Source organism: Poecilia reticulata, chromosome 13 (genome assembly GCF_904066995.2).
Source record: "Poecilia reticulata chromosome 13, P_reticulata-male-v2, whole genome shotgun sequence".
Lineage (NCBI taxonomy): Eukaryota > Metazoa > Chordata > Actinopteri > Cyprinodontiformes > Poeciliidae > Poecilia > Poecilia reticulata.
This window is the reverse complement of record NC_088842.1, coordinates 28,013,391-28,029,861: the sequence shown is the minus strand read 5'-3', so window position 1 is coordinate 28,029,861 and position 16,471 is coordinate 28,013,391. Positions and strand designations below refer to the sequence as shown.

The 16,471-nt window shown below is 38.0% G+C and overlaps 1 protein-coding gene across 15 annotated transcripts in view; it reads right to left on the bottom strand.

The window, feature by feature from the left end:
• The window catches only part of tenm4 (teneurin transmembrane protein 4), a 210,990-nt gene extending 202,367 nt beyond the window's left edge, over positions 1 to 8,623 (bottom strand). For 10 of the 15 annotated variants that reach the window (XM_008426387.3, XM_008426390.3, XM_008426389.3 and 7 more), the window contains exon 1: positions 8,024 to 8,623. The gene's annotated coding sequence lies outside the window, so the exon portion shown is untranslated. The remainder of the gene's footprint in view (positions 1 to 8,023) is intronic. The other 5 variants (XM_017308253.2, XM_081614949.1, XM_017308254.2 and 2 more) reach the window with 2 other exon arrangements.
• Positions 8,624 to 16,471: the final 7,848 nt, after the last annotated feature.

Below are 16,471 nucleotides of genomic sequence, written 5' to 3'. Positions count from 1 at the left end.
GCTTTGGAAGTAGCTTGTTGGTGTAGCGTTTCAACATTAGCAGAACTAATGTTTATGATTAGTGCTCTAGGGTTAGCGCATCTAACGTTTTAATAAGCAGTGCTCATCATTGCCTGGACCTTTTAATGAAAACTTTTAAATTGTCATTAATTAATCTTTACAAAGATTTAGATTACGAGCTTGTAAGAAAAAATTGTTTCATTCAAAAAAGCAGCTCTTTAAAAAAAATCATTTTTGAAATGCATAAAAACATCTCGCCTAATAGCACCTGCCTTCCTGCGTATTTGCATAACACATATTTGACGGCTGAACAGTAAAGTAGCACTCTACATGGCATTTACTCCTTGTATTGTGCAGCAGCAAGTAAGTGACATACAGTCCTGCCATCCTTTCTCCTGCAGTAAAGTCTGACAACCTTAAATAAGGACATCCAAGGCCTTGATCATGAAAATGACATATCCCTGTGTTCAGGAAACACTCCTCAGAATGCAGGCGCATCATCATCTAAGAATATGGGGATAAGCTTCAGAAGCAGATTTTTTTTTTGCACTTAGTGCTCCTCTAAAATGGTTTCATATTATTTGGCTGTGAACAACCAAGCAAGGCAACCATCACATCTAATGACTGTGCTGAAATGGCTGTTCTTCCCATTACCTTTCCTGAGCCATGTTTTAAAAAAAAGGAAATGAGAATTTTAAATGAAGTAGAGCTCATGTTTGATATGCACGCACAAAAAAACTGAAAGTAAACAGCACAAAACCTTTCAAAGTAGATGCTGAGCACTGGCAATGTTCTAATGGTGTATAAATTTGTATCATGTTGAAAAACACTCAAATTGACCATGAAGCAATTAATTTAAATCTTTTGGACAGTTATCTTTTCTTCTAGAGAGATCGTTACAACCTTTTAGGAAACTAATCCAAAAAGATGTGGTAGTAATTTTTTTTCTTCTTTCAGTTAAATCTAAACATGACAAGTCAGATATTCTCAATAAAAGAGAGGATTTAAAATAAGTTTAAGGAAACAGAGATGCAAATAGTTTTTGAAAGGAAATGTACAACTTGTTCAAACATGTCTGCAATTCCCCTGAGAATGAGAGAGAGCAAGACTTTCTGCAAACAGGAAGGCATATCACAACAAAATTGCTTGATTTCATTTTTTTGAGCATTCAACCTTTATGATGGAACATGCTAGATCTGAAAATGTTGGCAGCTCTTTGGAAAAAACGAAGAGTTTTTTTCACATTGCATTTGCTAAAAATGGAAACTAAACATGAGATGCACAATACATCAGCACTAACATCTGTTAATGCGGCTCAATGAGCCAACTATCCACCTAGCTTAATGTGTTGTTACTGTAACTAATGTGTGAAATGAACAAAACACAGACTGATGGGGTGGCAAGTAAAGCTTGGTGGCCCACCAGGTTTATACTACACACTGGGGAAAACCTTATATAATATCTGTAAATATTAGTTATCTGCCAGAGCAACAATATTAAAATCAGATTTAGATATCGGCCCAAATTTTTATGTCAGTGCATCCCTACGAAAGATATCTTCTGTTGCAAACAGTCTGAGGACACTCTTGCAAATTAGATTTTTAATCTCAATGAGTTTTTATCCTGATTAAATATTGGTTAAATGAACTGAAACACACAAAAGCCAGTTCGCATCTCTGGTCTGTGATTATGTTGTTCTTATTTTAAAAATAGGGGCTACACAGGAGCACAGTTGTTGGCACTATACCCTGGCAGCACGAAAGTTCCAGGTCTTCCTGTATGGAGTTCTGTATTTGAAGTGTGCTCCTTCCCACACTTCAAAAAACATGACAGTTCGGTTATTAGGTCTCTCTAAATGCTCTTAGGAGTGTGTGTGTGTGCGTGTGCGTGTGTGTGTGTGTGTGTGTGCATGGTTGTTTGTTGTGTCTCTTATAGACTGGTGAACTGTCAGAAGTGCAACATGCTTCTCACCCAATGACTGCTGGATATCACTACAAGGATAGGCGGCAATATGCATAGGATGAATTGACATTTTAAATCAGGTTAAAACTTTACAAAACCAGAAATTGTAAATTAACTTCAAAATTTTGATCAGCACATCTCTAGTTTTGACTAAGATTTAGTCAACCACCTTCACCAATTGCAACCATTCTAGCAGAAACTCTACTTTTAATTCTTCATCATACTTGGAGAATAAAATATTTCCATATCTGTACAGTTCATAACTATTTGTGAGCATAATGCAACTTTTTGTTGCTTTGACACAGACTTAATACATTAAGACGGCCCATTGCAATGGCCGTGTTCTTACTCCAACTAACCACGTTCAGGTCAATGTTTCCACTTTGCTATCTAAACCGTGATCAGTTAGAGGGGAATAATGAGCAGGGTGGGCAGTATGAAAAGAAACCTGGACAGACTGATGCATTCTGGTTGCACTGAGCAGACGAGAATATATCAAAGCAAGGTATGTAGGGCAAAAGACTATGACACCTGTGAATTATCATTTTCTGCAGCGGCAGTAGGAGTGATCTTAAAAATTGCTGCATGAATACCGTGCAATGTTGAACACAAAGAGGAGTCTGTTGCTGCTTGTCCAGGAAGAGAAATCCAATCCTGTGTTTGGGAACTGAAGTACATAATTTCAACCTCAATCTCCCTGCTCAGATACTTTATGTGATTTCGACTTTTAGAACACCAAACAGGAATACGATTCTAGTTATTTGAGAAATGAAAGGTTAAACTGCAAAGTCCAGGAAAGATGTTGATCCTTCATGGAAATTATAGTGTTGGGTACAAGCGCAAATATTGCAAGAATAAGTCCAGCTTTTCTGTTTTTTCTCTCCTACTTTTTTTTGATAGACTTTTTTTGTAAGCACATATTACAAGAAGCACAAACTGAAGCTTCATTCTTACTTCAATTTTGGGCGTTTTTTATCACACTTCCTAATTTAGTTTGTACTGATGTGTTTCATAGAGCAAAAATAGGCTTGGGTTTTATCAAAAGATTCACCAATCAGGCCTTCCCAAACTGACATTGACTTTTCTGTTTTCCTTGAGGTCTGACTGACTGTATATAAAGTTGGAAGTGTAATGTTTAAGATATTTTACCGGGATGGTTGTTTACGGTGCACGCAATTTTGGGTAAGCTTCATAGCCTAGATTCCTTCACAACTGAGCTGGCGCAGCACAATTGGCAAACATTAGCAATTGGGTGAAATCAGATCTAATCGTTTAAAACTTAAACAGAGTTCAAGCAACCATTTCTTAATAGTCGAGGGTCCAGAACCTCTGTACAAAGCAAAGCGTAGAACAAGGGACTGGATTTTACCAAGCTAGGTCAGACAACAAAGAAAAAGCATAAATGTGTGTTTTTCATAGCATGAAAAATATTCGTTTTTAGGATACTACAACAGACCTGTGAAGTTTTCTCTGAAGACAATGCAAAAAAGAAGTTTCTCCACATGTTCTGTTGTCCTTATTCCTCAACAGCTGTTTCACATGGGTGGCATGTGAGAACGAACATGTTCACAGTATTTGCTCTGGATATCTTGTGAATGTGTTCCTCCCAGTCATTTAGTATAAACCTCTAAAAAGATCAGTGGGTGGGACAACGTGCAAACGTAGCTGCAAATCTTCTGCAGCATGCTGCTTAGACTTGTAGCTTTACACTTCTGTCTGCTGACCTCTATATTGCTTTTCACTCTGTTGTTGATATTTCAGACAAGATATGGTTTACTTTTTTTTAAAACACGGTTTGATTAATGCCATGTAATAAGAGATATTTCCATACAAAAGCCAATCAGAGGAAATGTGAGTCTCTAAACAAAGAAAACCAGTAAATCTACAATCACTTTGTCCCTCTAACAGCACATGCTTTAGATTCCTGCAGTGTACTCCACTTGTGATAAATAAGTGGGGTAGTTCTGTCAACGTTTAAAAAATGAGGTGTCTCTATGAATGTGCATGGGTCTAAGACATTAGAGTAAGGCTTCGGTGTCCCATAAAAAGGTGCAACCGTGACAGTCGCTTGTTATTTTTCACTTGATAAAACATAAGACGGCAGACTGTAACTTTGACTAAAGATAATGCTTTCAAATGGAAAATTCACCTCTCCTCTTGCTGCAGTTGGAACATAAATGTGTATATAAAAAAAAATAAAAAGAGTAGGTATTGGGTAAAACACGAATTTAATTAACTTAGAGATATCAAATGAAGTAATTTTCACTAAACTGAGATTAATTTTAAGGTTATCTGTTCTGAAAGGCAAATGAAAGCTGTTTATGGTTCTTTTTCTCTCCCAACTAATCAGGAATAGCATTCTTTTCATCATCCGCTGTATCCAGTCCCAACACACAGCCAGCGCCTCCCCAGATGACTGTACAGTTCTCATAACAATTATTACTTCAAATACACAGTATCCCACAAGAAACTCCAGGGAGAGAGAATCATTTCATTGTTTCTTCCCCGTCATCCGTCTGCCCTCGTACAGCATTAGCTCAAACACAACAATCGTTTATGGAATATAACAAGGTCCAACTGCAGCTTGCGCGCCGCCGTACAATCCGCACCTTGTTTCGCAGGAGAACGAGCAGCCGTGCGTTCGGCTCGCAGCGAGACAGCAGCTGAGGTGAAAAGACGAGCAACAGATTTTTCATTTGTGACTACAAAGGCTGGGCCATTCCCCCCACTTACCACGCAGGGAGAACTGGTGCTGAGGCGGCTTCTCTGAGCTCATCAACACGACAAAGACGAGAGGGAGAATGCAGCCTTGTTCTGCAAAGGTTAACCTCGAGGGGACCTAACAACTTCAGGCTTCTCATTTGATGCTTCCACCAAACACTCGCCACAGAGGATTGAGGGCCTCTGGATTCCCCTGGATTTAACCTCTAATATCTAAGGTCATGCCCCCTAAACCTCTCCCAATATAGCCAGTGGTGGCACTTGTGAGTTCAAACACTCACCCGCTCCCCTTTTCTTTCTTTGGGAAACTTACGTCTGGGTGTCTGTGGCATGTCCTGGGAAAACTTATCTACCATGGCAAAAAACTGCTTTGTATGTATATTTTTAACTCTGATCATAAAACATAATAAATAAGAGATGCACCGATCAGGCTTTTCCCCACCAATACCAATTTCTATTTAGCTTAGAGCTATAACACATGGTGGGAAAAAAAAATTGGATTTGTTGGATTTTGTAACACTACCTCCTCCGTAAAAGATCGTAAGAAAGTTGGGACTTGTTATCACAGACAAGAAAAGCATAATCAGTGCATCTCTAATAGGGAACCCACTCGTAAAATAAAAATAAATGGTGGGAAAGGTAGAGTAAATCTCAAATACAAAAAACTCACTCGGTTTCAATGCAAACATTAAATAAAAATGAAGACTACTGTAGCACAGAGAGATACTGCTTTATGATTTTCATTGAGGTATAACCTGCCAATTATGATTTTTTTTTATTTTTGTTCAAATTACTATAAAGCATAAAACAGTAAAGAAAATGTGCTGCAGAGTCTTCTGTAAAGGTTTTAGTTTTGAATCTAATAGAAAAATAAGTGGAATAGTAATATTATCTCCAGTTATTCATCGTAGTATTTGCCCCTAACGTTTATGTGAGTTTTAATTAATTAAAAAGGAAATGCATTGAATTACAAACGTTGACTGAAAATTGTATGAATTCTTAGATTCCATGTATTTACTGGATAGCAAATAAAATCTTATTTTTCAGTTTTTTTAGCCAATTACATGAAAACTGTTTAGAAAATGGTTTTTAATAGAGGCTGCTTGATTTACGAAACTAGTCTTCACTTCTTTCTTAATTAATTTAGCTAATAAGAAAAAAAAAAAACTCCATCCAAATATAATTTCATGTAGGATGAAGGCGCAATCTGTGATCAGCACTCCTCCTACTACTACACCACTACCCTGAGAGGCGTGTGTGAGCTTATGTGCAAGTCTTACAACTTGCTAAATCTGAGTGCAACACTGATTTATGCTGTGTTGGGCCCCAAAAACGACTCCCAGGGGTCCTCCTCTTGCCTCTGACTCCCTCCGTCTCAAATATCTGTGTGAACTACATTATGCCTTTCAGTTGTCTCAGTTTATTTCATTTAATTTGACTGGCTGCATTGTGACCCCCCTGTGATAATGCAGCTTTTAAGGCTGCCCCCCTCTTATGAATTAACAATAAAAAAGTCAGTTCAAATTATAATAAATTCAACACTGAATTTATTATGACTTTAATTATATAGGGGCTATGTGTGCAGTTTCTTCTGATTTATTGAAAACCACAGCGTTTCTTGTAGGCAGATCTGTTCATGAATTTTATTCATGTTATTATTATTATGCTGCTGCAGTGAAACTATAAGCTATGCAGTTTTCCCTATGGGCCTCCTTTCCAGAAGGAGCATACACAATCCAAAAAGTGGTGCTGGTGTTGCACTGAATGCAACAGAAAACTTGAATAGGAACAAGAAATGCACTAATAGGACACCCAGAAATTGGAATCGGCCAATTTTCCTTGACTGGATTTGATCAGCAATTAGCAGGTTAAATTATCTATTTTTCCCCCCCTGGCTGTTAAAAGCATCAAAAGTAAAACTCAGACAATTTATAGTGAATAAATCTACCAACCAACAGCATGTGATTTAATCTTGTAAGCATACACACATTTGGCAAGATTTAAACTACTATTTCTATAAATAAAAATCTTGGAGCTTTTTTTTATTTTAGGTTAATTCATTGTCAATATTGCTGTAACTTGGGATTATCAGGCCAATGCCTTAAAGAAAACCAGTAATGGCCAGGAAAAGCTTTGACTGGAACCTCTAATAGGAACCCACCAATAGAAATGAAAAAAATATGGTGGCAAAACATTTCAGAAGGTGTGGCCCAACCTACAAACAGTCAATAGTTTTAGAACCAAACTCTGAATAGATATGAAGAATACTGACATATATAAACCAATGAAGCTTTCCCAAACCCAACATCTTTTTTTTTTTAAGATTTGTAAATGTCAGATAAAAGTTAATCAACATACAGTAAGCCTAGAGGCTGAAGATGTTCAGAGTTCCTAGGTTTGATCATTTAAAAGAATAAGAATTAATCAATTTATTTCATTACAGGACTTTCCAATCATTTATTTGGAGCCAACAATGTAAAACTGGTTTGACTCAATTGATGGGTAGATGTTCAAAGAAATGTAGCAGAAATAAAATGTGTCATTTTGTGCATTACCCAGGTAAGTTTTACGGCTGATAACTTTTAATCTGTAGTACGACCTCACAATTCTAATTTTGACTTTTTCCATTTTGTCCAAATACAATGTGACATAAATGGCATCAGATACCCCAGTCTGATTTTTATTGAACTCAAAGGAAGTGCAAAGTATATGCTGTTAGATATTGATTTATAGCCCAAAAATCTCAATTTTGATGCATTTAACCAATTGTAAAAAAAAAAAAAAAAAAAAAAAAAAAACTGATTTATTTTTTTTGGACCTGCAGATCAAAAATAAATATCGGCAGATTCCGAGCTCTGACCGATTGATTGGTGCATCTCTGGTGCTATAATGTCGCAGCTTGTTCAGAGAAGCTGCTACAGAACACAAGATTGGTCAAACTGTGAAACATAATCTCTAAAAACCCCTGAAACAGATCCTTACTCTCCATCCATCCTCATTTATTCACCTACTTGTTTTACATCATTTAGGACACGGTGCACCCACTCTTTCTTTTTGTACCAGGACTTTTTGATCTCCCATATTCACCAGCCTCCAAATCCGCACCGAACGATCTTGTTGAGACGGGTTGTGAACCCTTTCTAAAGCCGAGGCGCAGGTAACGCACCGCGCTGCACGAAGCCCCGCTTCAAGGGGGGACAGATGCGAGCCAACCCCGCTGAGTACGAACAACATCCACCGCCTGTGCTCCGACTGATCACCGCGGCGCCCCGCATTACAGGACTTCTCCGTTCATGCTGCGTGGTACACTGGCAGATATTACGCTGAAATGTAACCTTACCATTCTGAAGACATGTCCACGGTAGCAGGCCCGTCCCGTTAACAATTCACAAAACGAGTCTGTGAAGCCTTCTTCACTTCGTGTCCTTCTTCTTCTTCTTCTCTCCGACTGGTTTTGATAGTAACCAGAGCAAGCGAGCGTATTTCCACTATACGACGCGGCACCGCACGGCACGGCAGAGAGAGCAGTCCTCCTCCTCCTCCTCCTCCTCCTTCTCCTTCTGCGCTTCCAAGGTGCTGCTGCCTCTGCTGCCTCTGCTCCTGCTGCTGCTTACAGCGCACTCAGAGGGGCACACATGGATGAGGAAAGGCAGCCGTCCAAGACGCCCATTAACAAGCACAGCCCTGACTGAACCGCCGTGAAAATCCTCCGGGAGAAATATGTGAGATAGCCCCTCAAACACGGCACAGGGAGATAAGGTGACACGCCAGCCGATATGCTGGGAAATGGTGAGCTGCGTGGTGCCCCACTCCCACTACCCACCCTCCTCCTCCTCCTCCTCACGATTTACAATTACGAGTTTGGAGAGGGGATGAGTGAGCCACCGTGCGTGGTCGCCCCCTTCGGTAAAAGCGTCCAAATATCCGCCCTTTTTTTATTTTTTATTTTTATTTTAGAGTATCTGTCAGAGTTCAGAGTTGACTTTGCGATATTAACCTTGAGCGCATTATTTTTAATAACGATTTCCCTCGCAATAAGCAACGAAAGGGTTTTCTTCTTAAGAAAATAAGTAAAACATTTTCCTTTGTGGACAATTAAAGATATGAAAAATGAATGATATTATAAATTAGAAAATAAAAAAATGATTTAACTAAGCCTTACATACACACTAGACACCTCTTAGGGTTTAATGTTACCCTAAGAAAAAGATAAGATCAGAGCAAAAACTACCAGCTACCTTTTTAAACATTTTAAGGTAGAAAGAAGGCAGACATCAAAGTATACCAGGGTTTTCAAAAGTTAGGCTTTTAAAACTAAACTGTTAAATGTTTGTCATTTTCATGGTTTAGAGTTGTTTCATTGACTGTTAGATATGTCTTATGATAAGAATATTATTTATTCTAATCGTGTCGGGAAAAAAATAAATCTGACAGTATTAGCAGAAATTTTATTTTTACTATTTTCTCCACTCTTTGTTTCATAAGAGCATAAATATAAGAAATTTCAAAAGTAAGACTAAACCTTAGCAAAATGTTTTTGATATTCTGTTAATTTTGAAAAAGCCATTTTGAAATTGTTTTGTTTCAATGAAATAAATTGAATTGAAATCACACATGACAGAGTTTGTTCATGCATTAAATCGCTAAAAATTATGGCAGTGATGGGCCAAAGCATTTATATGAGATATATTCACAGCTCTAGCACTGTGGTTTTCAGTAGAGGAGATGTTAGAGTGTCAATCAGGATTTGGCGCAACAAGCAGCTACGTATATTTGCAGCGTTTTGGGGAAATTGTAGTCAGTGATTTTACAGAAGAGCGTAGGATACAACATTTTCCTATGACAAAGTTGAGTTTGTCATTTTGAAATGACAAACTCAACTTTTGATGAACTATGCGTCGATGTGAGACCTTGTGGAACCAGCTGTGCATTAACCAAGGGAGCCAGTAACTATAGATAAGTGCTTTATACATTGACTGAACTCAGTAACTGCCTGTCTGACATTAAAGTTTGGCTGAACGACAACTACCTGCAGTTAAATGGAGGCAAGACTGAGACGCTTATCATAGCTCCTGATGATAAAATCACAGAAATCAGGAAGCATCTTGGGTTTTTAAACCCTTTGAATAAAAATAGCCTCAGAAATGTGGGTGTTCTCTTCGACAGTTCTCTGTCATTGGACAATCATTGCAAATTGTTAGTTCGCAACTGTTTTTACCATTTAAGGAATATTTCGAAGATACGAGCTATTTAATCACAGAAGGAATTAGAAATGATTGTCCATGCTTTTATATCTTTTCGTTTAGACTATTGTAGCAGCCTTTTAGTGGGGATAAATAAATTCTCCATGGCTTCCCTTCCAGGCTTTTAACTAGAACCCACAGAACAGATCACATAACTGCTGTTCTGGCCTCTCTGCACTGGCTCCCAGTGTATTTTAGGACTCATTTTAAAATGTTGGTTTTAACTTTTAAAGCACTTCATGGTGAGGCTCCCAAATATATATTGGGCCTTTTGAAGCCTCTCTGTCCGTCTAGGACTCTGAGGTCTTCTAATCAGATGCTGCTGTCGGTTCCCAGAACTCATTTTAAAACTGGTGGTGATAGAGCATTTCAGATGGTGGCCTGAGGCTCTGGAAGGCTCTCCCTCTTGAAATGCGTTGCTCCAAGTCAACTGACGCATTTTAAAAAAAGACTCAAGACTTATCTTTTTAGACCGGCTTTTGGTTAATTTTGTTAATTGATTTTAGATTCTTTTATTATTGATGTGTTTCCTTTTTTGTAAAGCACTTTGTGATTTTTATGTCTGCGAAAGGTGCTATATGAATAAAGTTTACTTACTTACTTACTTCGCTGCTATATACAACCTGGCACAGTGTGAAAAAAGCGTTTCCATTGCAGTTTTACAAAATATAAAATTTTCGACATGGCTGAAAAAACAACCTCATCCTAGCACAAAAACTTATCAAAAAACAGTTTTTTTTAAATTGCTATGTTTCCATTAATGAAATTTAGTTTTGTATTTCCAATTTGCGTAAACTATATGGTAAATTAAGGTGTAGATACTGATATATGGGGGGTATCAACATGTTTGAGTGTAGTGCTTTAGCATAGCTTCAGCAAATTACCATGTTGGTATAGCATGTTAGCAAAACTAGTGTTTATGATTAGTGCTTCATAGCGCAGCTAACTTTTAAGTTAGCGGTTCCCACCACTGTCCTGCCAACATTAAACATGTCCTGACATATTGTAGGAAAATTTAAGGGCACTTGGGCGCCTCCTGGTGGCCAGTGGTTCTAAACAGAGGCTTAATTTGCCTTAGCTAGCATAAGATTAACTAATTTCATTTTGGAGATTACCAAAAAGTGTTCTTTTTAGAAATTGGTTTTATTAAGTCAGTTTTAAAAGACAAGGTTCAAGCTTTCGACAAGTAAGCTGTAAAATAAATTTCACATTCTTTCATGTAAATGTTGCTACTGAGAATGCAAGTGGTATGATTTCAGCACTGTTCCACCTTATTTAGAGCTATGTTGTTAAAAATGGCTTTCTCCTCTGTACTAAGGTTTGATAATTACCTCTGTAAAATTAAAAACTTAACAATGAACCGATTCCAGGATTATTTTGAAATCAATTATCTAATGAGTATTACATTGATAAATAAGTAAAGAGTGCATTCAGATGCATTATGTTTGAGTCTTAAACTACAAGTCCTCTGTAAAGATCTTTAAACAGTTTTTTCCTCTGAACTATGATTGCCACACATTAGGTTAACGAGAACACCATCTGGCCTCTAATTGTCAGGTCAACCTCTTAAACCTAAATCCTCTGCTATATACTCATCTCCAACTTTTAGTTTCTTCTTCTTGGTTAAAAAGACTGGTCAAGGGTTCCTGGCCCTGGAAGTGTGGTTGGTCACCCAGAGAATAAGAGAGAGGCCATGTGTGGCCTCTAATTCACCACATTGTCTGCCAAAAAGCTAATCTTGGCCAGGCTCAGAGTCTCACTGCTCACGAGGCTGCGAGTGAATGAGTGAAAAGTTTAAATATGCTTTCAGATGTAAAACCAAAGACCGGCCTGGCATTGTGGGTTGGGTCGTTGTGGGAATGTGAGATTTGCCGTTGACCCAGGCAACAAGAGAAAAGGGGCCCATTTCGGTTGGAAAAGCTGCTGCATTCAGGCTCATGTTTGCAGGTGGTGGGCTGTAATTCAATGGCTACACACCAATTTTCCTGCCAGCCAATGTTTGAGAAATAAATTGATGGCTCACAGTAGTAGTCTGTCGCCAGCCATCAATCAGAATTTATGGCATACAGAACATTATATATCAAGTCAATGTATGTAAAAGCCCTGTAATGTGACCTTCAAGATAAAGAAATTTCCATTGAAGCAGCAGGAAACTTCAATTTTAGTTCACCGTCTTATAAAAAAAAAAAAAAACGTGCCTGACTTTCAGAACCTCTGCAGGGTCTGAAGTCATTTTAAAAGCATCACTGAGGTCATTATTATTATTATTATTGTGGCAATCTTTAAGGACTTTGCAGCACAGCAACAAACCAACTGGCGAGCAGAAAGAGAACCAGCACACAAAGAGGAGCGCTAAGTAGATAAAGAGGTAGCCATTTCCCTCAGGAGTCGGTTAAGACCAAAGACTGAACTAAAAAGAAAGCAAACACCAGACTTACGTGTGCCAGGCTGCCTAAGGCAAAACTTCAAATAAATGTTGATTTTGCTCTGTGAATGCTGGGCGTGTAAATAACAACTGCATGCTAATATGCTTGATGTTGATGTGAAATGTGACATGTCAGAAGGATTATTCATTCTCTATGCCTCCAAAATACAGCTTTTATCCACAAAAGCTGTACTAAATATTAAAATGCATTATTAATACTTGAACTTCTTTTTTTTTTTTTACCAAAGCTGCAGCAAAGAATAGATTCAGTGCATTGCAAAAGTATTCAACCATATTAAACCGTTTTTTCATACGTCGACTATAAACTTCAATATATTTTATTTGGATTTGATGTGACCAGCACAAATTAGAGTGAAGAGGACAATGAATGATACATGGCACCAATTGCAGTTTTCTGACCAATCACTGATGGTCACAGATTCAGACTGGCTGATACCACTTTTTGTTGTTGTTGTTGTTTAATCTAAAAAGTTGCTACAAATAGTAAAGCCACTAAGTTGGTAACAATGGGGTAATATTTTGAACTCCGCATGAGCAGATGTGACCTGGTGGGCGGGTCTGTCAGGTGGCCCTCTCTCTGATTTTCAGACATTTGCAGAGTTGGATAAGATCGGTGGATAAGATCAGTTTTACAGGCAAGTGTGGGCCAATCACTGATGACTCAAAATTAAGGAAACTGGAAGCTCAATTATTGGTGCACCAATATACAAATATGCAATATACAAAATCAGTGTTTTGTTTTCATACAGGGATTCAAGTTTAAGTCAGTATTGAAGTTTAAGTCAAACCTAATGACCAAGACACACCAAACATCTGAAAGAAGGTGCTCTGGTCAGAAGAAATCAAAATGCATTTTTGTTGGCCTTCAAGCAAAATGCTATGTGCTGCTCAAAAATCCCTTTGCATGTCACCTTGTCTTTCATCATCGCTGTGAAACATGTTGGTGGCAGAATAATGATGTGAGGGCCAGCGAGACTCTAATGTGGAACCAGATTGTCTGTTTTAATGATCTTTGCTCTTTCCTTGTTTTAGAAATATCACTTATGATATTCTAATGCAAGACTTTGATGCTTTGCTGAATGCTAATTTAATCTAGAGAAATACAGGAAACTGTACCAACAGTTGTCCTCATCTAGCCACACAGCTTATTCTTAATCAGCACTCCAGATGGAGATGCAATTACCTGTTCACTGCATCAACAGTCATGTAATTTAACTGTCCATGGCTGTCTGCTCTCATAATCACCTTTGTCTTTTTTATTATTCAAACATACTGAACATATGGGAAGAGACTAAATGTGAAAAACCTATCTCTTAGTACATCTAAAAAAATGAATATTACTTAAAAGTGCAATATTTCTAATCACCGACCTGGTGGGTGGGCAGATGTGACCCGCCCACCAGGTCACATCTGCTCATGCGGAGTGATTAGAAATATGTTTGAGTTTCACTTTCAGAAAGTGAAACTCAAACATATTGCAAGTTTTGTCTTCTGTAATTCTGGTGACTACGGCTTACAGATAAACACTCAAAATTCATTGTCTAAGAAAATTAGAATATTGTGGAAAAGGTCATTAATGGGAACTCCTGGTGTCACACTCTAATTAGCTAATTAACTCAAAACACCTGCAAAGGTTGCCTGCACCTTTAAACTATTTCTCACTCTTGGTAACAAGCAGACACAAAAGGTCATTGCTGAAGAAGCTGGTTGTTCACAGAGTTCTGCATCCAAGCATGGAAACAGAAAATTGAGTGGGAGGAAGAAGTGTGGTAGGAAAAGGTGCAACAGGTAGAAGATTGTCATGTGAAATCCATTCAACAAGAACCAAGACACAGACAAATACTAGACATGGCTACAGATGTGGCATTCTCCATGTCAAGTCACAACTGAGCCAGAGACGGAGACATCTTTCCTGGGCTACGCAGAAAAAGAACCAGGCTGTTGTGCAGTGGTCCAGAATTCTGTTTTTAGATTAAAGTAATTTCTGCATTTCATTTGGAAATCAAGGTTTCAGGGTCTGGAGGAAAAGTGGCGAGGCACAGAGTCCAAGTTGGCTGAAGTCCAGTGGGAAGTTTTCAGTCAGTGACGCTTTGGGGTCACTGCTGGTTGTGGTACAGTGTGCTTTCTGAAAGTGACAGTCAACACAGTGTCTACCAGAAAATTCTACAACACCTCATGGTTCCTTCTGCTGACAAGCTGTATAGAGATGCTGATTTTATTTTCCAGCAGGACTTGACGCCTGCCCACACTGCCAAAGGTACCAAAAGCTTCTTCATAACCATGGTGTTCCTGTTGTCGATTGACCAGCAAACTCCCCTGACCTTTAACCCCACAGAAACTCTCTGGGCTGAGGAAAATGAGAGACACCAGACCTAATGAAGGCAGATGACCTGAAGTCAGCTATCAAAACAATCTGGGCTTCTATTAACCAGATCGCCTCTATGCGGCAGCACATTGATACAGTGTTTCATGCAAGAGGATGCTCAGCCAAGTAGAAATGTACACACTTTTCAGAAGTTTGACATTTGTGCTTAAATCATCCATTTTTGATTGGTTTGTGATATTTTAACTTTCTGAGGCACTGAATGTTTAGTTTTCTTTAAAAAAAATAAAAGCTTGAAATATTTTACTCTGTGTGTAATGAATCCCTATGAAATGACCATTTAATTTCTGAGATAACTGGCAAGAAAACTTTTTTTTTTTTGCAATATTCACATTTTATTTAGATATATTAGCTTGCTGTTTAAAACAAACATACTGTTCTAGTTATTCCAATGAATATTGGCGGTTTTGGCATTTCTGTACTTGCACAGTTGCTACGTGACATCTCCCTCTGTTCATTCTTGTTGTTTTAAAGTCAGGAAATGTGTTAGCTTTTGGATCCAGACTTGGTGCTGTGACTCAGATTATATGCCTCATAAAATTCCTAATTAGGGAATGCCTGGCTATGGAGTGCCACTACTCCCTGTCTTATTTTACTATTTCAATCCATTAAAACCTGGAACTACCAGCTGTTGATAAGAATAATGCAGTCACATAATATTTAGGAAAACGACTGCTTTAAAAACACTGGCTTAAAGAAAGGTATTTTGTAAAATATGATGAAAGGCTGTTCGTATTCAGTAATGTTATCCTCTCACAGCAGGGATAATGCATCATGCTGAGAGTCAAATAGTACACATAATATGATTTTTTTTAGTAATGATTTTGTATTTAACAACACTTGTGCTTGAATGCCACCTAAATTTGATTCAATACTTAGCCAGTTTTAAATGGTTTTCTTTTATTGACTTTTCGAGTCAATGCTATTAGCTTCAGCTAAAACTTCTGCTCCATGTTCAGACGATCAGCATGAATTCTTAGCCAATTATCTTAATTAGCTCAACCTAAATTTATCAACTGAATACTCTTTGTGATTTAGACTCGGTGCAGAAGGAAACACCCATTCTTTAAAGTCAGAAAAGCCTGTTCAGATGAAACCTGATGCTGTGTGAAAAAGACCCTCCAAAAACACATCCACTCAGCCGAATAGTCGCACACCTAATTAGGGATGTTTTGGTGCTCTGATGTTTGATGAACCATTCCTGGTGAGGGTCTGAGGACCACAGATTTGCTAATGAAGTGAGCCCGGGTGATTGGCACTGTGGAAGATGTTTTGGTCGTTTCACAGCGCATCAGTGTCAAAGCCGTGATGGCTGCTGCTTTACGGCTTGTGAGTAAGAACACTAATTGTAGCATAATTAACAGTAATATGTGTCAGTTCTGCCACAGAGAGAAATTTGGAACTATATTATTTTGAGTTGACTCATAGACTACTTCTTCCAGAGGAGATGATGTGAAGGTCCTCCAAAAGAGCACTGATATTCTTAAACAATTTTTTTTTTTTTTTAATTTAAAAGTTTGTTTTTCAGATACTCAGTGTTCAAACAGATAAACTGAGTGTCTTTTTGGAAAGATGATGGATCTTTATATATTTGAAAGAACTATTATGATCAAGTAAGACATGGTAGAAAAGAGAAACATTTTCTAAAAAATGATGGGGTAATTAATTTTGTTAATATATTGTTACTGTATGACAACCAGGAGAGACGTATACATT